The sequence below is a fragment of the Lepus europaeus genome, chromosome 18, assembly GCF_033115175.1.
Source record: "Lepus europaeus isolate LE1 chromosome 18, mLepTim1.pri, whole genome shotgun sequence".
NCBI lineage: Eukaryota > Metazoa > Chordata > Mammalia > Lagomorpha > Leporidae > Lepus > Lepus europaeus.
Genome location: NC_084844.1, coordinates 76,400,730 through 76,422,746, shown reverse-complemented (window position 1 = coordinate 76,422,746; position 22,017 = coordinate 76,400,730). Strand labels below are relative to the sequence as shown.

The following is a 22,017-nucleotide window of genomic DNA, read 5'->3' as shown; positions in this document are numbered from 1 at the left end:
GGAGTAGAGCCATTGGTGGTAGAGTAGAGGTTATGATTACAAAGGAATGAGGCCCAAGTGCACTAGACAGGGCCTAGAACAAAGGACAGAGTCATTATTAGAGGAGCTAAGAAAGGTGCTGTCTAAGTTACAATTAAGTTTTCTGATTGAGAGGCAAATAGAACCTGATAGAAGGGGCTTGATAATAATCTGGTGGGCTTTAGGCCTTGTAAATTCAGAGGCCCAGACCTATCTATCTCTTCACATGGGGTATATCCTAAGGGAGGTGTGAACCTCCTAGGGGAAGGCACTCTGTTGACTTTCATTACTTGGCTGGCCTGGGAGGAGAGCTGGCCAGGTAAAGGCAGGGGGCATCTCTAACAAGAAATTTACAGTTCTGCATGCAATGTTGCTGACCCTACTTGACCATCCCCTCAGCTGCAGTGGTCACTTTGGAAGTTGGGCTGAGTGAAGGGCTTTTCAGCTTAGAGCCAATAAGATCTGTGGCTCTGACCTGGGCATCCTTCGACTCCAGGGCAGGTCCATTTCCAGTGATCCAACTCTTGGCAGAGCTGCCAGGGCTCTTCACAAGCTGACTTCTGCTGAAGCCCAGGCTTACCACTTTGAAAGCCACTGCAGTGGACTGGCCTGTTGGGTCTCCTTGAGGGCAGATCACTGTACAGATCAGCCATTAATAGGCCTGCCACCCATTGCTTCTGATGCCTAGCTTTCTTTTCCTCCTGGTTTGTGTTAAAGCAGACCAGAGGATGCAAGTCAAGGGAGTGCCCGTTTCCCATCTCTAATCCTCGGAGGCCTGAACTACAAGTCTATAGTCACAGGCATGTTCTGTAGTAGTTTTTCTAAGGTAGACAATGCCCATGAGGAAAATTATATTCTCACTTTAAAACTTTCTTTCCCTTTGGTCTGAAAGGGAGGTTTTTTCTACTTACTGCTTACTTCGCTGATGGCGAAGTGAATCTAGCTATGAGATTATTATTTGAGTTCTTATTTTGGCTATGCTATTGCAGAAAAATGTTAGCCATCTCTTTTATAAGGTCTAAAGATTAAATTGTGCATCCTACAGATTCCTTCATAATAGAATTAGTTTCCTACCTTGAAGAGACTAGAGAAATGAAAGAACAAGTTGGGCTTAGAATAGAGAAATGAGGGAGCAAGTCCTAGATCGCTTACTGACAATAGCAATATCACATGAATACTTAGCAAACCGTTTCAACCATTAGATAACAACTTAAGAAAACATTTACCAGAAGGTCCAATGCCTTCTATAAATTTTAAGAATCATGTATTTGAAAACACCTCTTAAATATCTAACATGGTATAGTTTGTTTAGCCAGTAAACTTATGCACAACCATCTAAAATGTTTTTAGTTTCTTTCTACCAACAAGTCTAAAACATATGATACACAGATTCAGGTCCCACAAATTAAAATGTATCTTTGATTTTAGCAGCTTAAATTATGGACAATCTTATCTATAAGCCATTTAAAATAAAACTCTTAATAAAATTTCCCCATGTGGACATACAATATGTACACACATATAATATAGCATAATAGACCAATATAGCAATTTTAATAATAGCTTTTAAAATCTTTAACTCTTTTTGTAGATTGCCAATTGATTTGAATTGCTTTTTCTTTTTAGTAACCTCAGTTAACCATACTTTCTCTCAGTTGGTACTGTTAACACATTATTGGCTTCATCTGTTTACAGAGCCATCCCAAAGTACTGAATACAATAAAGGTGGCTGGAAAAAGTCCATAGGAACCTATAGGAGGACAGCTAAACTCAGAACCAACAACGCCTTAGTTTTATGAGCAGCAGATCATATATAACTGTGGATGACAAAAGACTTTAAGTCGCCATGTTTAAAATTATAAACTCATCAACCAACAAGAGGCACTTGCTTACTTCACAGTATTTTTGAAAGCACCTGTAGAATTTTACAAGTATTTAACCCTTTAAGTCTCTGGGGCTTTCTCATTAAGATAACTATCATGTCTAGTAACACAAGATCATTAGACTTTTTAATTCTCAAACATTTGTATTAATAGCATTTTCCATTATAGAAACTTAAAGTCTGGTACCACATCACATCTTGACAGTCCTTCTAATATACTCCAAATAGACTGATTAGTTGGTGTCTCTATAAGATGAGAGACATAGGTCCTTCGATTTTTTCAGTTGGGCCCAAACTGGAAAAACCAAAGTCCAGGATTTACTGGAAATTTTAGAGACCAGATTGTTTGAAACTTTGATTTTTTGAATGCCTGTCAAGAATGCCAAGAAGGCTCAAAATCCAAAATATCTGGTTGAAATAAGATTTCTTAAAATCATGACATAACATAGACCAAATTTGATCATTGTTACAAGGTGATTATTCAAATTTTTGAAAATAAGCACATATTTAAATAACCCATAGCTCTTAATAAAAATTCAGCTGTTTTTGAACAATTAGAATTTAACAGACATCAAGAGAACATAATAGATTACTTTAACACATTGCTTTAACAGAGCATCAGAGTTTAATTCTATGTCAAAGAGAAATTGAGCTTCCTGTGATCTTTTGCTGTGAGGTTTCCTTCCTTTACCTTCTTTCATATTGGTGACCATGTTTCTGTGTTTCTGTGTGTAAGACATCTTTAAGCATCTTTTGCAGGACAGGATGAGTGGCAACAAATTCTTTCAGTTTCTGTTTGCTATGAAAAGTCTTAATTTCACCTTCATTCACAAATGAGAGCTTTGCAGGATATAGTATTCTGGGCTGGCAGTTTTTCTCTCTTAGTACCTGGGCTATGTCTCGCCATTCCCTTCTAGCTTGTAGGGTTTCTGATGAGAAGTCTGCTGTGAGTCTAATTGGAGATCCTCTAAGAGTGATCTGACGTTTCTCTCTTGCACCTTTTAGGATCTTTTCTTTATGTTTCACTGTGGTGAGTTTGATTACAACATGTCGTGGTGAGGATCTTTTTTGGTCATGTTTATTAGGGGTTCTATAAGCTTCCTGTACTAAGATGCCTCTGTCCTTCTCCAAACCTGGGAAATTTTCTGCTAGTATCTCGCTGAAAATGCCTTCTAATCCTTTCTCCTTCTCCATGCCTTCAGGAACTCCTAGAACCCGAATGTTGGGTTTTTTAATAGTATCCTGTAGATTCCCAACAATATTTTTTAGATTTCTAATTTCTTCTTCTTTTCTTTGGTTTGCCTGTTTCCTTTCCTGTTCTCTGTCTTCTAAGTCTGATATTCTCTCTTCTGCTTCGCCCATTCTGTTTTTAAGGCTCTCTAATGTGTTTGTCATTTGATCTATTGAACTCTTCATTTCATTATGATTTCTAGTCACTATCAGAGTTTTTTGTTCCACTAGTTGTTTCATTTCATTTTGATTCCTCCTTAATATTTCACTTTCACGAGAGAGATTTTCTATCTTGTCCATGAAGGATTTCTGTAGTTCAAGAATTTGTTTTTGAGAACTTCTTAATGTTCTTATCAATTTTTTGAGATCCACTTCTTGCATTTCTTTGATCTCATCATCTTCATAATCTTGAATTGGGGTGTCTTTTTCATTTGGGGGCGTCATAGTTTCTTCCTTGTTCTTGTTAGCTTGGTTTTTGCGTTTGTTGTTTGGCATGTTGGAGATATTTGGTTTCTTCACTGTGGTGTTTTTTCTTGTTACACTATGGCTCTATATTAAGTGGACTGTCTGCTTTCAGTGGAGCCTTAGAGGCTTGAGATGAGTGTGGACTGAGAGCTGTGTTTGGTTCCTCAGGGTTGAGGGTGTGTCAAAGATGACACTCCCAGGTTAGGTGTGGTAAATCTCTCTTTCTTTTTTTGATTTAAAAGGGAAGTAATTCCGCACAGCTGAACGTAATTGGAGGTAGTTGGCAGGCAAATGATATGCCCACAGGAGCCAGAGATCAGAAGCTCTTTCCCAAGGACCACACAGGGAATCTCTGCTGCCCTCAGTGTGGGCTCCAATTCTCCTGCAGTCTCCCACTGGGTTGCCAAGTTAGATACTAATCTCCTGTTATTTCACCCCTCCCCACAGAGTCAGGTTTTTCTGCTAGGCTCAGGGCTGGTGCAGACCTGAGGTCACCCTGCTTATGACGTATGTCCAAAATGGCGCCCGCTCTGTCTTGCTCGCCCTTGAGAGGTGAGCGGAGAGAGAGAAACCTGTGTCCGTATCAGTCACTTTTTTAAATTTTTTTTCTCTCTCTTCTAGTTAGCCTGGTGAACTTTTCCCCACGGATTTTCAAGCCTCGTTCTCTCTAGCCTCCTCTTTCCGCTTGCCTGCTGGTATCTCAGGCTATGTAGGTTCGGCTCACCTCGCGTTCCAGCGCTGGTGCGTTGAGTCTGCCGCTGGTGTCCCGAACTTGGGCTCCCACGCTCTCCACGCAGGTCCACTGTGAATCACTAGTTCCGGAAGAGTTTCCTCTGCTGTTTCATCCCCTACTCTTCCTTGACCCTGCAGTATCTCCACTTATATTGAACTTTCTCTGCCCCCGGACTAAGTGTGCTTCCTGCCTATTCCGCCATCTTGCCGCCTCCACCCATAGTTAGTTCTACTTTAAATGTCTGTCAGAATTCAGCAGTGAAGCCATCCAGTCCTGGAATTTTCTTTGTGGCGAGGGTCTTTATTACTGATATCATTTCCATCTGGTTGTGGGTGTGTTTAGTTTTCCTATATCTGTGTTGCTCAATTTAGGAAGGTTTTATGGATGTAAGGAAGGTGGAAAGCCTTTTTGCTGTAATTCATAACTCATAAGATATCAGAGAATTCACACAGGGAATTTTCTATATGACCTTTTTGTACAAGTTATATCTCATGAAATATTAGAGAATTCACCAAGGGGAGAAATGCCTGAATGTAATAAATGTGAATAAGCCTTTGTGGTACAAATCAGACCTCATCAAACATAAAAGAATTCTCATGGGGAGAAATTTTATGAATGTAATGACTCAGAGCCTTTTACCATAATTCAGCCCTTATTGTACATCATCAAATTCATATAGGGAAAAACCCCTTTGAAAGTAAAATCCCTTTAATTACAAGCCATACCTCATAAGACAACAGGGAATTCACATGGGAGAGAAACATAATGGATGTAATGAGTGTTGGAAAGCTCTGCCCAAATCTCTCCTTAGAATGCACAACATATATATCTAATGAATGAAATAAATGTGAGAAAGTCATTTCACATAAGTAATGCCTCATAATCCATCATGGAGCTTGAACAAGGGAGAGACCTTAACAATATAATGAAGGTGGAAGAGCTTTTCCCCAAAATTCATGTAAGTATTGTGACAAAACCTTTTGCTGGAAATCACATCCTATCTAACAGACTCATGTAACTGAGAAAGCTTATAAATATTATTAGTGTGAAAATATTGTCAGAAGTCAATGGTACATCAGAGAATTGACACAGGTGGTTTCTTAGGAGTATAATGATTGTGTAAAAACCTTTTCTTTATTTCAGGCTTGTATAGATATGGAATTCACAAAAGGTAATATTCTTTGCATGCTGTAAATATGATAAAACCTCTAGCCAGAAATTAGACATCAACAGACTTCAGAGGATTCATAAGGAACAAAATTCCATGCAATGACTTTGGAAAAAGTATTTCTGCTATAAATCAGTCTTCAATTCCCATGAACAGACTCACAAATGAGAAAACATGCATGCATAGAAAAGTTTTGTACCATAAATAATCTCTAGATGGTAAACTAATAATTCACACAAAAGAAAAATCATGAGTGTAATGGAATTGGGAAACCCTTTGCTGTAAGGCAGATTTCCAGGAAGCTTAGCAAGATTACAGAAAAGTCTCTGAAAATGTGACGTCTGAAAGAATTGTTAGCATCACAAAGTGGAGGATAGCTCAAGTGCATGTGTTTTTGTGACCTGGCATCCAAATTGGTATCTCTTTTTCTTTGATGAATCCCTTGTTTATTTATTTAACAGATTTAGAGACAAAGTGTTCCTGTCCATTGGTTTACTATTACATGCCCACAATTGCCATGGTAAGGTCTATGGCAAAAGCTGAGTGCTGAGGGCTGTGAATCTGATTCATCACTGATAACACTGAAGACATTGGATCCTGGTTCTTATGCTGTTATGCATGGAAATGTTTTTCTAATTTCATTTTCAAATAGTTCATTGTTAATATAAAGAAATGCTTCTGGTTTTTAAAATTTTATTTAAATAATTTGTGATCAGTGTGTACTAGTCAGACATTATTACAGGGTGTAGTGCAGTATCTGCACACATTTACACAGTAGATACTGATCAAGCTAAGCAACTACAGTTTTATCAATTTTTTTAAAGATTTATTTATTTGAAAGACAGAGTTACAGAGAGAAGTAGCAGCAGAGAGAGAGAGAGGTCTTCCTCTGCTGGTTCACTCCCCCAGATGGCTGCAATGGCTGGAGCTGTGCCAATCTGATGCCAGGAACCAGGAGCTTCTTCCAGGTCTCCTACTTGGGTTCAGGGACCCAAGGACTTGGGCCATCTTCTACTGCTTTCCCAGGCCATAGCAGAGAGTTGGATTGGAAGAGGAGCTGCCAGGACTAGAACTGGTGCCCACGTGGGATGCTGGTGCTTCAGGCCAGGGTGTTAGCCCACTGTGCCACAATGCTGGCCCCCAAGCAACTACAGTTTGATTCTTCTCCATGATTTGAGACTACCAGCTCCTCTCTTCCAGTTCTTTACACAGAACCTAATACGGTTGAATGTAGTCATCTCATTATATTATGGAACACCAGAAGTTCCTTCTGCTTCTTTGTATTTTGTTACCTATTATCCAATCCCATTCTATCTCTAGCTGCTTCCCTTCTCAGCCTCTAATAATCACAGTTCTGTGTTCAGATCCATTATTTTCTTTCACTTCCACATGTGACAAGGACTATGTGACATTTGTGTTCCTGTTTCTGGCTTATTTCAATTAATTTAATAATATTTTGTTCTTTTTTGTATCTAAATGATGTTCCCCTGTCCATTTTTTTTCATTGATGGACAGCTAGATTGGTTTCAAATCATGGCTGCAGTGAACTGTGTTATGGGAAAATTGCTGTATCTTTGATATGCTCTTCTCATTTCCTTTGAATAAAATTTCCTTCTTATATATAGCCAAGAGCAAGATAACTGTCAAATGGTATGTCAATTTTTATCTTTATTTTAAATTTTTGTTATTTATTTGAAAGAGTTACAGATAGAGGTAGAGACACAGAGAGGTCCTCCATTAGCTGGTTCACTCTACAGATGACTACAAAGGCCGGAGCTGTTCCATTCTGAAGCCTGGAGACAGGAGCTTCCTCCGGATCTCCCACATGGGTGCATGGGCCCAAGGACTTGGGCCATCTTCTTCTGCTATCCCAGGACATAGCAGAGAGCTGGATTGGAAGAAGAGCAGCTGGAACTAGAACTGGCACCCAAATGGGATGCTGGCCCTTCAGGCCAGGGCTTTAACCCACTGCACCACAGCGCTGGCCCAAATTTTTATCTTTTTTAAGGAGTGACCATGCTGTTCTCCATAACAACTGTACTAATTTGTGTTTTCACTGACCATATATGAAGGTTTTCTTTTCCCATATGCTCTCTAGCATTTGTTATTTTTTATCATTTTGGCATAAAGATGATATAATATTGTTCATGTTTTTGTGTATTTTGAAATCAGTTATTTTGTTTATTAAATATTTGTCTATTTGAAAGGTGGATTTAGAGAGAGGGGGGCATAGACAGAGATAGCTTTCGTCTGCTGGCTCACACCCCAGAGAGTTTTAATAGTTGAGCCTGGGGCATGCTGAAGTCAAGAGCTTCATCTAAGTCTCCCACATGAGTGGCAGGGACCCAAGTCCTTCATCCATCTTCTACTGGTTTCCCAGGTGCTTTAGCAGTGAGCTAAATTGGAAGTGGAGAATCCTAAACTCAAATTGAAACTCACATGATATGCTGGCCTCACAGATTGCAGCTTACCCCACTTAGCCACAATGCCAGCCTCTCTATCAATTTAATTCCTCAAAAATAGGTCAGTAATGTTGGCATCTATCTCATTTTGTTTTCTCTCTGTTATTATTCAACTTATTGATGTCTTATTTTTGTTCCCATTATTCCTCTCAATTGCTCTACCCATGGTCAGTAGCAGCTGCTGTGTTGCTTAAACGCAGTGTATGCTTTAGATTCCTCATTTACTGAGTGCATGTCATTCTCATAGCACTTCCCTGAAATTCTACTATGTCCCAAATCCTCTTCTAGGCACAGAATTCAGGCCACTTTTCTGTTAGGCCTAGATCTTGCCTTTAACATACTACTTGGAATTCAGTAGCTCATGAAATCTGCAGACTGCATAAATGAATGAATATTTTGAGGGCTGTGATTTTGTGGGGGAACTTCATAAGAGACCGAAGGAATAAAATAAATCAAAAGTATCCATAGTATATAAAATGTATACTATTTAACAAGTCACAGAGAAGAGGAAGAAGAAGGAAAGTAGTGAGACTAGAAAGTTTGTGGCAAGACTAACAGGCACTGGTTGAGAACTTAATAAGCCCATTAGGAAAGCAGTAAGGTTTCTTTATCTCCCTGTAGACTCTGCTCTCCAGAGGCGAACAGGGTCCTCTAAACCCACTTGCTGCACACACAAAAACCTGAGCGTTGTATTCTCCCACAGATGTTGGAGACTGATATTGTGTTCTGATTTATATTTACATAATGGCCAGTGACATTGGGCATAGTCACATGTTTTGACCATTTACATTTCTTCTGAGAAATGTCTATTCAGATCCTTGCCTGTTTCTTCACTGTAGTTTTTGCAGTTTTTCCAATATATATATATATAAGTTCTGGAAATCTGTAAACATTCAGAGTTTAAATTTTTTCTGCCATTCTGTTCATTGTATCTACACTCTGATGTTTACTTTGTTTTGTAGAAGTATCTTAGTTTGATATACTCAAATGTCTGTTTTTATTTTTGTTACTATTGCTATTGGAATCTTACCCAAAACTATTGTCTGTTGACAATATTTAGAGTTTCCCTATGTTTACTTAGGTTTTGGTCTTATGATTAGATTTTTAGTTCACTGTGAGTTCACTTTCACATAGTGTAAGAGATGTTGGAGTCTATTTTCAGGCTTCTACATATGGGTAATCAGGTTCCTCTGCACCACTTGTGAAAGAGATTCTTCTTTCTCCAGTTCATTTTAGTTCCTTTGTTAAATATGAGTTGCCGGTAGAAATTTGGGTTTATTTCTGTGCTACCTATTCTTTTCCATTGAACTATGTGTCTGTTATTATGTCAGTGCTAACACTTCTTCTTTTTGTTTTTTGCAGTTTATTTATTTATTTGAAAGGCAGAGTTACAGAGAAGTAGAGGCAGAGAGAGAGAGGTCTTCCACCCACTGGTTTACTCCCCAAATGGCCACAATGGCCGGAGCTGTGTTGATCTGAATCCAAGTGTTAGGAGCTTCTTCCAGGTCTCTACGCAGGTTCAGGGGCCCAAAGACTTTGGCCATTTTCTACTTTTTTCTCAGGCTATAACAGAGAGGGGTATAAGAAGTGGAGCAGCTAGAAAACATACTGGCATCCACATGAGATGGTGGCACTGCAGACGGTGACTTTACCTGCTTTGTCATAGTGCTGACCCCTGTAATATGTCTTAAAATATGGTATGATGTCTCCAGCTTTTTTTGTTTTATAATATTGCTTTAGACGTTAAGCATCTCTCATGTTTCTATATGAATTTTAGCATCATTTTTTCTAGCTCTGAGAAGAATATTGTTGGTATGTTGATTGGGATTGCATTGAATCTGTAAATTGCTTTTGGTAGTATGGACATTTTGATGTTATTCTTCCCATTCACAAACATAAGTTTTCTGTGAGACTGTCAAAAAGCCTTGACAAAAATTGGACTTTATTACACAAAAATTGATCACTTTTTGGGATCATTTAAATCCATATCTTTGCACTAATATTTGATAAATAATGAAAGACTCTGAGCATTTTAGTAGGAGAAATTAAAAATATTTATTTTACCAATTTCTTCAAATATTGTTTAGATTTGATATTCAAATATTGTTTAGAGCCATTGTAGTCCCTCTAAATTAGGATCATTTTGCTTTTTGCCTGTTAAACTAGTCCCTTGATTCAACAACCCTTTTTAATGTAATGTATACTTAAAATGTCATTTCATAAGCTAAAAAAATGACAAAGAAGGAAAAAGAAGGGAGGGAGGTTGAGTATATAATTATGTTCTTTGATTTGTTTCTATAAACCATATTGAATCTTTTAAAAGCTAATTAAATTAAAACTCTAAATTGGACCATTATGTCCAATATTTAAAACAAGTGATTAAAACCTGTAGATTTCTTCAATTTTGATTATTTCTTATTTAGAATATCTAAAAGAAATCCGGTTTCTCACTTTAAAGTATACCAATGTACTAGAATTCAGTATTAAATGACTTTGTTTAAAAGTGTTATTTAATCTATTGCTTTAAGTGGTAATACTATGGCCATTGAAAAACAAAATCCTTATCATTTTTCATAAAACAGAAAGGGCCTTTAAAACATCATCACTAAAAATATTAAGAGACCTAAAGTATAGCATTCTTAAAACCCAAATGATACCACTCAAGATTTTCAAACATGCAGGGATAGTTCATGTCAAGTAACTAAATAATTGTTAAGTGTATATATGTAATAGCTTCTATAAATTCTTTTGGCAAGGGCTGGTACTGTGGCATAGTGGGTGAGGCTGCCAGCTGCAGTGCTGGTATTCCATAGGGGCATCAGTTCAAGACCTGACTGCTCCACTTCCTATCCAACTCTCTGCTATGGCCTGGGAAAGCACTATAAAATGGTCCAAGTCCTTGGGCCCCTGCACCTGCATAGGAGACCAGGAAGAGGCTCCTGACTCCTGGCTTCTGGTTGGCACAGCTCCAGCCATGGAGGCCAACTGTGGAGTGAACCAGTGAATAGAAGACCACTCTCTCTGCCTCTCCTTCTCTCTGTAATTCTGACTTTCAAATAATATAAATAAATCTTTAAAAAATTCTTTTGGCAAATAGATGAAGCTATTATACATTTCAAATAGCAAACATACTAGAAAAATATATTGAATAACATTTAAGCAACTCATAAGTATACACAGAAATTTCTCACCATAACAACAGAGCAACCACTAAATTTCCAAACTTAATTTTCCACAACTTATAATCTTTAACTCCAGAAGGAGTACTAAATTGACAGAACAGTGGCCTATGTATCAGGATACCTAATTCTTTTTTTTTTAATTAAACTTTTATTTAATGAATATAAATTTCCAAAGTACAGCTTATGGGTTACAATGGCTTCCCCCCTCCCGTAACTACCCTCCCGCCCGCAACCCTCCCCTCTCCCGCTCCCTCTCCCCTTCCATTCATGTAAGGATTCATTTTCAATTCTCTTTGTATACAGAAGATCAGCTTAGTATATATTAGGTAAGGTTTTCAACATTTTGCCCATATAGCAATACAAAGTGAAAAGACTACCATTGGATTACTAATTATAGCATCAAATAGCAATGTACAGCACATTAAAGACAGAGAACCCACATGATTTTTTTTTCGAATTAATTAACTTTCTATGCCATTTCCCCTTCAACACCAAGTTGTTTTTTTTTTTTCATTTCCAATTCTCTTTATATACAGAAGATCACTTCAGTATATCATTAGTAAAGAGCTCATCAGTTTGTGCCCACACAGAAACGCAAAGTATAAGGATAAAGTATTACATTGTATATCTAGAGTCAGGACCTAAGCTGATCAGGTCATTGTTTCTTATAGTGTCCATTTCATTTCAGCAGGTTTCCCCTTTGGTGCTCAGTTAGTTGTCGCCGATCAGGGAAAACAAATGATGTTTGTCTCTTTGGGACTGGCTTAATTCACTCAGCATGATGTTTTCCAGATCCCTCCATCTTGTTTCAAATGACTGGGTTTCATTGTTCCTTACTGCTGTATAGTATTCTATGGAGTACATGTCCCATAATTTCTTTATCCAGTCTACTGTTGATGGGCAGGATACCTAATTCTAATACAGAATTATCCCTGCTACAACTTACCTATGTGACCTTGATCAATTCACTTTACTTCTCTGGGCCTTGGCATTGAGCATCCTCATGTGATAAAGGAGGTTTGGGTAAGATCAGTTGTACTCAAGATCGACTTCAATGATCACTGTTTCCAAACAGGCACCTTAAGGGAAAGTAAAGCTTTAGATCAAAGCTTACATTTTTAAATATAAATATGCTTTAAACTCTTTCTACAACTAGTACAAAACAACACATTCAAATGTGTACCATGCCACTTTTCAATATTTGGGACTAATTAATACATCATTTTAGAGCGTTGTCTTGAGGCCAGCACTGTGGTGTCACCGGTAAAGCCACTGTATGCAGTGTGGGCATCCCATATGGAGGCTGGTTCAAGTTCCGGCTGCTCCACTTTCCATCCAGCTCTCTGCTATAGCCTGGGAGAGCAGTAGAAGTTGGCCCAAGTCCTTGGGCCCCTGAATCTGCATGGGAGACCCCGAAGAGGTCCTGGCTCCAGGCTTCAGATTGGCATATCTCTGACCTTTTAGGCCATCTGGGGAGTGAACCAGCACATGGAGGACCCCTCTCTCTCTCTCTCTCTCTCTTCCTCTTGTTCATTATCTGTGTAACTCTGACTTCCAAATAAATAAATAAATCTTTTAAAAAATCAAAAGAATATTGTCTTGCACACAGTGAACCACTAAGTACAAGACATTGTTAGTAATATTAGATTGAAATATTGAAATAAACTAGGCAATAAGCCTTAAGATGCAAATTAATACCGAGAAATATAATCTCAAATTTCTGTGTTCAACAAGGTAGTCTCTTTTTCAATACTAACTTTATACTGAATAAGATATTTTGATATTTTGTTAAGAATAAATTTATCGGGGGCCAACACCGTGGCTCACTTGGTTAATTCTCCACCTGTGGTGCTGGTATCCCATATGGGCACTGGGTTCTAGTCCTGGTTGCCCTCTTTCTGTCCAGCTCACTGCTATGGCCCAGGAAGGCAGTGGAGGATGGCCCAACTGCTTGGGCCCTGCACCTGCATGGGAGGCCAGGAGAAAGCACCTGACTCCTGGCTTCTGATGGGTGCAACTCCAACTGTGGCGGCCATTTGGGGAGTGAACCAATGGCAGGAAGACCTTTCTGTCTCTCTCACTGTCTATAACTGCATGTCAAATGAAAAAAATTACTAGTTTTTCATGAAATCTGCAGTTTTGAAAAGGTTCTAAAATCCTTCCAATTCTAAATGTCTATGACTCCTAACTCATTAGCATGTATTGCATTCTTTACATCTAAGTAATCCTAATTCACTTTTAAATGATTAACAGATCTGCTATTATATATAAATACATGCTTTTCCAAAAATCATACAATAAGCAGGCTACATACCTTACTTCAAGTAAAACTGCCATATCCAGTCCTATAAATTGTAAATAAGACAGTTTAAATTGTTCAGCATTATCAATTATAAATTCCAATAGCATAGCAATAGTCATAAGAATAAAGGGGCCTATGCTGGGGCGTAGCAAGTAAAGCTGTGGCTTGCAGTGCCGACATCCCACATGGGTGCCAGTTCAATTCCTGGCTACTCAAATTACTATCCAGCAGTAGAAGATGGCCCAGGCCCTTGGGCTCCTGCACCTGTGTAGGAGACCAAAAAGAAGCTGCTGGCTCCTGGCTTTGGATAGGCACACAGCCACTGTGGCCAAATGGGGAGTGAACCAGCAGTTGGAAGATGGCTCTCTCTCTCCTTCTCTCTGTGTGTAACTCTGAATTTCAAGTAAAATAAATCTTTTTTACAAAGGAATAAATGAAAAGGAAGATGAAGATTACAAAATTGTTGAACTTTTATTTAATAAATATAAATTTCCAAAGTACAGCCTTTGGATTACAGTGCCCCCCCCCCCATAATTTCCCTCCCACCCATAACCCTCCTATTTCCTGCTCCCTCTCCCATCCCAGAATATTACAAAATTGTATGAAGGACATTTGTATGGTAAACAAATACACTGATTTCTAATGTAATATTTGAATACTTGAAGCAGGAAAGCTAAGTACTTCTTTGCCAAAATAACATGTTTTGTCCAGTGTAAAACCCATTTTCCATCCCAATACACAAAGGGATTTGGGACAATAAGGAAAAAAGAAGCCCACACATGCAGAAATTTTAAGCAAAACAAAATAGAGAATGTGTATTTAGTTTCATGTAAATCACATGAGAATTAATAGTATTCCACCAATTTCCAACAAATATTTTTAACTTTAATTAATGAATGAATTTTCATTTACATAGCAGAAAACTTATACTTTCTCCCATAAAACTGAAACAGAAACTTTTTAAAAGTAAAAACTGATGAAAGAATTTTGCAATACATGCTAATGTTAAGTAGCCCAGCAGAGTTTATTTAGAAATACAAACACACACACAGAAAATAAATACATTAAAATCTTACTTAATAGTTCATGGTAATACAGGATCCAATATAGTGTGCAAAAGATTCTGGATTTCCCAGTCACTTTGTATAAGAAATGATTTGCTTTGCTATGTAGCATGTAACTTCAGATTCCTGAACACCTCCACTTTGCTTCTTACTTACCCTGAGTCCCAGCAAATACAGGAACACAGGTGCTGAATCATTCATTTTCCAGGTTTGGGAGTATCAAAGAATTAATGAGTATAGAAAGTTGTACAGCAGAGACCAAGAATATCCAAGGGAGGTCAGGAAAATCAATTGAACAAGTCAAAATACTATGAATGTATACTGAATGCTCTGTTTTTAATATGTCTTACTTGCCTAAAAAGACATGAGGGCTATTGCTCTCTCTCTTAATACAACTAAGGAGAAGATATCACCAATACACAAGAAAAATGAATAGACAGATGTCCTAAACAACACTCCGGCCTAGAATCAGCCCTCAAGGCATTCAGATCTGGCTGAAGAGCCCATGAGAGTATAGCAGGCATGGAAAGCCAAGATATCATGGGAAAAAAAAAAAAAAACCTAAATGAATGATCTCTGTGAGTGAGATCCCAGTGGAAAGAACGGGGCCATCAAAGAAGGAGATACCCTTCTCCGAAGGGAGGAGAGAACCTCCACTTTGACTATGACCCTATCGGAATAAGACCAAAGTCAGCGAACTCTAAAGGCTTCCATAGCCCTGGCAACTCATGACTAGAGCCTAGGGAGATTACTGACGCCATGAACAGGAGTGTCAAATTGTTAAGTCAGCAACAGGAGTCACTGTGTACTTACACCCCATGCGGGATCTGTCCCTAATGTGTCGTCTAAAGCCAAGTGATGCTATGACTGGTACTGAAACAGTATTTTTATACTTTGCGTTTCTGTGTGGGCGCAGACTGATGAGGTCTTTGCTAATTATATACTGAAGTGATCTTCTGTATATAAAGAGAATTGGAAATGAAAAAAAAAAAACAACCTGGTGTTAAAATGGAAATGGCATAGAAAATTAATTATTTTGAAAAAAAAATTATGTAGGATCTCTGTCTTTAATGTGCTGTACATTGCTATTTAATGCTATAATTAGTAATCCAATGGTAGTTTTTTCACTCGATGTTGCTATATGGGCAAAATGTTGAAACCTTTACCTAATATATACTAAATTGATCTTCTGTATACAAAGAGAATTGAAAATGAATCTTTACATGAATGGAAGAGGAAAGGGAGCGGGAGGGGGGAGGGTTGCGGGCGGGAGGGAGGTTGTGGGAGGGGGGAAGCCATTGTAACCCACAAGCTATACTTTGGAAATTTATATTCATTAAATAAAAGTTTAATAAAAAAAAAATAAAAATAAAAAATGAATAGACAGCAGAGCTAATACAAAATCCCAAAAATCCAAAATAGAAAAACTGGATATGCACTTACACACATCCTGAAGTGGCAATGAAGTAGAACAAATCTAAAATTAGAAAAAAATCTTTTTTAAAGATATATTTATTTATTTGAAAGCAGAGTTACACAGACAGAGGTAGAGAAGAGAGAGGGGTCTTCCATCCACTGGTTCACTCCCCAGTTGGCTGCAATGGCCAGAGTTGCGCTGACCCAAAGCCATGAGCCAGGAGCTTCTTCCAGGTCTCCCACATGGGTGCAGGGGCCCAGGACTTGGGCCATCTTCTACTGCTTTCCCAGGCTATAGCAGAGATCTGGAAAGGAAGTGGATCAGCCGTGACTCCAACCAGCATCCATATGAGATGCCAGCACTGCAGGTGGTGGCTCTACCCACTACGCCACAGCGCTGGCCCCAAAAATTCTTGTCAAATTAAGAACATTTAACCTTTGTTTTAGAATGAATTATTGAAATATCTAAACTGGGGGAATGCATAATTTCTTTCTTTAGAAATCAGAAGAGAAAAAGAACACTTAAAGGCTACTGTGACACCACACAGAAGGAATGGAGAATCATGACCTCAATTAGCCTAGGGACAGAATAAAAGGGAGGGAAATAGGAACAACAGAATTAAGATGAATAAGCTTTGACAGCTGAGAGAATTTGAATGTAAAGAAAAGGCATGCAGTTAACTGAAACAATAGAGGAAAGTCTGAGAGGAAAAATCATTGTTAAGACATATTAATGGGGCCAGTGCTGTGGCTTAGTAAAGTCAACACCTGCAGTTCTGGTATTCTGCATGGTCACTGTTTTGAGTCCCTGCTGTTCTACTTCTGATCCAGATCTCTGCTGATGGCCTAGGGAAAGAGTAGAATATGGTCCAAGTGCTTGGACCCCTTCACCTGGGTGTGAGTGCTTAGAGGAGGCTCCTGGCCCCTGGCTTTGGATCAGCACAGCTCTGCCCACTGTGGCCATTTGGGGAGTGAACCAGCAGATGGGGGAACTCTCTCTCTCTCTCTCTCTCTCTCTCTCTCTGTGCTTCTGCCTCTCTGTAACTCTGCCTTTCAAATAAATAAATCTTTTTTTGAAAAAGACATATTAATGAAATAATTACATAGAAATTCCAGCAAGCAATAGAAAAATGGTAGTTAAAACCATAGTTATAGCCATATCAGGACAAGGATAACAACCTTCTACCTTCACACTCTCACCCTTGAAATTCCCATATGTTTGACATCATTCTCATTATTTGAGATTTCACAGCATTTCTCTTTTTTGTTTTTAAGATTTATTTATTTGAAAGAGTTAACAGAGAGAGGAGAGGCATAGAGAGACAGGTCTTCCATCTGATGGTTGGCTTTCCAAATGGCTACAATGGCTGGAGCTGTGCCGATCTGAAGCCAGGGGCCAGGAGCTTCCTCTGGGTCTCCCATGTGGGTGCAGGGGCTCAAGGTCTTGGGCCAACTTCTACTTCCTTCCCAGGCCACAGATGGGAAGTGGAGCAACCGGGTCTCAAATCGGCACCCATATGGGATGAGGGTGCTTCAAGCCAGGGCGTTAACCCACTGTGCCACAGCGCCAGCCCCCACGGCATTTCAATGCAAATTAACGGTATTTCCAGTGCTGGCGCTGTGGCATCACAGGTAAAGCCATGCAGAAGTGAGACGCATGTGCACCAATCCAGGCCTCCCACCCTGCTCATGCACTCCTGGGCCTGGCACACGGCACCTCCCCCTGCGAGTGTCACAGTGCCCGAGTTTCTCTCTCTGCTGGGATTGGCTGCCGCCCCAGAAGACCCGCCCTTCGTTGACAGGCCTCTTATGGATTAAGTGAGCCGTTGCCACCCGCTGGGCGTCCAGGTGGCGCTCCGGGTCCATCCCAGGCCGGCAGCTGCTCCCTGGAGCCAGGCGCAGTCAGCAGCTCTGCGGGCACTGGAATGAGCTCGCTCAAAAGCCAGTCCCAGATGCTCCTTGGCTTCCCACAGGCAGGGTGCAGGGCTGGAGGGCCTGGCTGTTGCTGTGCTCACCTTGGGTGCACAGCAGGGTGCGGATTCAGGGTCCGCTCCCGAGTCCTTCAACAGTTGGAAAGGAGAACACAGACGTCCGCTCAAGAGTCCACGCTTGCTCCAGCTGAGCACTGATTTCAGCTCGAGGCTCCAGGAACCTGTGCGGCCCAGGTGGCTCAGCCGTTTACTCAGCCGCTCCATCACCGGGCTCACACGTGGTGCAGTTCTGAGAGGACAGTGGACAGGAGCAGCCCGAGTGCCCAGACTTGAGAAGTGTAGATGCAGTGAGGAACCTGGAGAGCTTGTTGTTGAGGGGTTCCTGTGTCAGATGGGGAGGGGCTGGGGGACAAACCGCTGCTCTAATCCCCGAGATCGCCTCGTGTGTGGGGGCATCTGGGGACTCATGCGGGCTATTCGGGATTTTATTCATACTATTGTTTTAATGGTGAAGATTTTCTGGACTCACAAAATGTAAAATGATGATTTCTTGAAAATGATAATGGCAGCACTCATATGTCAGCGAATCCTGTACATTTATTTGTGTTTTAAGTGATTTTGTTGTGATAGTAGTAGAGATATTTATTTTTTATCCCTAAGTATGAACAAATCCCTATGTTAATTTTTCTGCGTTATGCTATACGTAATTCCAGGGACCACCAGTCATCCCTCAGCTTACTTCAGTAAGTGCAGTTAGGTCAGTTCAAGTTGAGGTGCCTCAGCTGCCTACCTCCGCTTCCCAAACCAAAGGCTTCACTTCCCACATGATTCACTGAAGTCCCACATCCTCCAAGAAGCTTTTTCTGTTGTTATTCTCACTGTTTGAATCAAATGAACCCTCTCTTCCTCAGGTAAGGGCAGCAGATATATTTATACTGTAATTGAAAAAATATTTCAGGTGGTGTGATAGTACAAAGGGAAAACAATAAAAGCTATCCAAGACATACTAACAAGAGGAGTGGGCATTCAGCCTAGTAGTTAAGTGAATGCTTGGGATGTGCACACTTCACATCTGAGTTCCAGAGTGTTTTTTAGGGGTCAAAGTAGGTCCAGGCTGCTCACCACTAGACAGGCCATTCACCAGTAATGAGTCAGTGAAGGGAAACAGGTTTCTTGAAGAAGCCAGCATTCTTGGGATAGAGAGCGTTTGGGATCAAAGAGGTCTGCTCTTACTCCAAGAATGCTGGCTTAAATAAAGCTGTCTAGTTGCATCAACTCTTTTCTCGGTGAATTGGCTGTTCAGGGCTGACCTGCTTAGGCCTGATTTTGACTGGCAACAAATGGCAGCCAGGAGTGGGCGTCTAGTCCTCACATGTTACTGGGGAGAGGCGTGCACTGCTTGTGTCCACCAGGTTGCTCTTGGTGAGCTGACCCCGAAGCTGGGATTTCAGGGCTACCCTCCTTAGCTGCTGAGTCCATTTGCATGGACGCCTTAGCTCTTGTCCTTACTGTGACATCAGCCCCTGTAAACACTTTGTTGGTACAGGGAAACAGTACTTTTGAAGTCCTGGAGCTCCAAGACTGGGTACATTGAACTCAGTGCACACTGGAAATCCTGTTTCTGTGCCATTTGCTTGGGCTCCTGCAAGTTGAACCTCACTTAGGTCATTGGTTCCAGTTCTGGTTGGTGTGAGACAAGAATCTAAGACTCTAATCCCAATCCCTCTGCAAGGAGGGTTTGGTTTGGGTGAGTACACTGTGTGAGAATTAATCTTTGGTAAAATATTGGCAACTCACATTCCATCCAAAAGCCCTCTAAGCCTTATCCTAGCTGATTAGGGTAACGTCTAGTTGTGGTTCAATGACAGAGAACAAAATTGGAAATACTGCATGGCTTTATTGTATGTATTAGATTCCAAAGAATGAGGTCTAGGGACTCCCCTTGTTCTCTCAAAGCCAGTTGGAGCTTTCCCCAGAAGCCCCTGGTACAGTTGCCAGTGGGGAACAAGAATCATAAGAATAATGCCATTATCTGCTGCCTTCCAGTCACATTAGCAGGGAGCTGGATCAGAAGCAGAGTAGGGACCACCATTATGGTGGCAGGGATGAAGCTAATACCTATCATAGCCACATGCAGTATGGGTGTCAGCTTGAGTCTCAGCTACTCCACTTCCAATTCAGCTCCCTGTTGATATGCTTGGAAAAGCAGCAGAAGATGACCCAAGTCCTTGGGCTCCTGTGCCCACATGGGAGACCTGGAGGAAGCTCCTGGCCTTGGCTTCAGCCTGGCATAGAGCTGGCTGTTTTGGCCATTTGGGGAGTGAACCAGTGAATGAAAGAGTCTTCTCTCTGTCTAACTGATGCTTTCAAATACATTTTTTTTAGAAAGCAGTACATCCAGGACAGCATCAGGCAATTCTTTATGTGATGCTGGCATTGCAAGTGTTGGCTTGACCTGCTGTACCACAGCATCAATCCCCGTTTTATACTTTTGATGCTACTGTGAATGGATTTTCTTAATTTACTTTTCAGTTTGTTTTCAATGTATAGAAATACAAATGACTTTTGTGTGTTGATTTTGTATCCTACAAGTTTACTGAACTTATTTATAAGTTCTAATTTTTTTGATAGAGTCCTTTGAATTTTCTACACACTAAATGGATACACCTGTACAAAGAAACAATTTTACTTTACACATGGAAAGGCTGTATATGGGCTGTACCATGAAATTATAAAACAACCAAGATGCAGAAAGGGCAAATAATTGGACAAGGATACCCAATATTGTAAGATTATCACTTTTGTCTGAATTAGTCTATGAATGGAATATAGTCCCCATTTAAGTCCCAATAATTTACACTTTAATAAAAATGTTTAAATATCCTAATAATACTTCAAAAATTTAAAACACAGCGTTCAAAAACATGGGATAATACACCTGTAGAATATTCATGACTATTAAAAGGAAACAGAATAGTGATTCATAATCATCCTGCCTATGTATGAGATCATCTAGAACTACAAAAGCTACAACAGTAAATTGTCACCACAGGAAAGAACAAGCAAATCATGTCATTTGCCGAATACCCTGTGAAGGGTGCCGCAGGAATTGTTTACACTGTGATGTTTTCATGTTAAAGGTGATGGGTTAAGGATGGAGACTAATCCAATTGTGGTCGATAGGAGGAGGGGCCAGTCTTTGGGTCATTGTGGGAGCACACTTTGAGGGTGGTTCTCAAGAGAGGTTTGATCATTTGAGTTCAGGTTCTGCCTAATTGTTGTTGCCTCCACATCAACCATGAGCAACATCCATCTCTGTGAGAGTATGGGACCACCAAAACCTGTTACCTCCAACTATGAGCTGCATCCAACATTTTCTTTCCCAAAGAAGCATCTCAGTTATTGTAGTTAAAGTAATGGAAAGTACAGTAATACATATCCTTAATTATTTGGATTTATTTTTAGAACAGAATTAAACTCTAAAAGGGATAGAATCCCCACAACTACATGAGAGAAACAGATATATAAAAAGGGTTATATGACATATCAGTTAAAATCAATTTTTCAACAAAAGATACTGAAGTAACTGGCTGTTTGAGAGTATTTGGTTGGTTCTTTCAGATTTCCACCCACAAAATTAGATTTCCTCCCATAAAATATTAGGGATTTCCCAAAGGGAACGTGCCCAACATTTGGAATAGTTAAGGTAATACACATTAAAACAATTCTGCACTTTCCATTCATGATATTAGAAAGACTGGAACACAACAAAATTGTATGTAGTGTGAATGAGAGTAGTAAATTGAAAAACTCTGACCAACAATTTGGGAATGTCATGTGAAGTTGCTAATATGCACAGTTAAGCCCTAACAACTTTACCATTTTACAGATTTTAGAAAACTGCTGTTTTGACATCATAGATCATAGAGTATCCAGATTAAGTGTTATTTCTTGGCGTGTCTGTGAGGTTGTTCCTGGATGGGATTAGACTAAAGCAGCAGAATTCAAAGTACATTGCTCAGAGGGGTTGGGCATGATCCAACCCATGGAGGTTCTGAATAGATAAAATGCAGAGGAAGGAGAAATTCATCCCTTTTGCTTCTTGCCTTCTTGTCTGAGCTGAGAGGTAATTTCCCTCTCCCTTTGGGCTGGGATTAACACCAC

General features: G+C 39.9%; 1 pseudogene; it reads left to right on the top strand.

Annotated features, from left to right (window-relative positions):
* LOC133747049 (adenomatous polyposis coli protein 2-like) overlaps nucleotides 1-22,017 on the top strand; it is an 834,579-nt pseudogene that overhangs the window by 75,565 nt on the left and 736,997 nt on the right.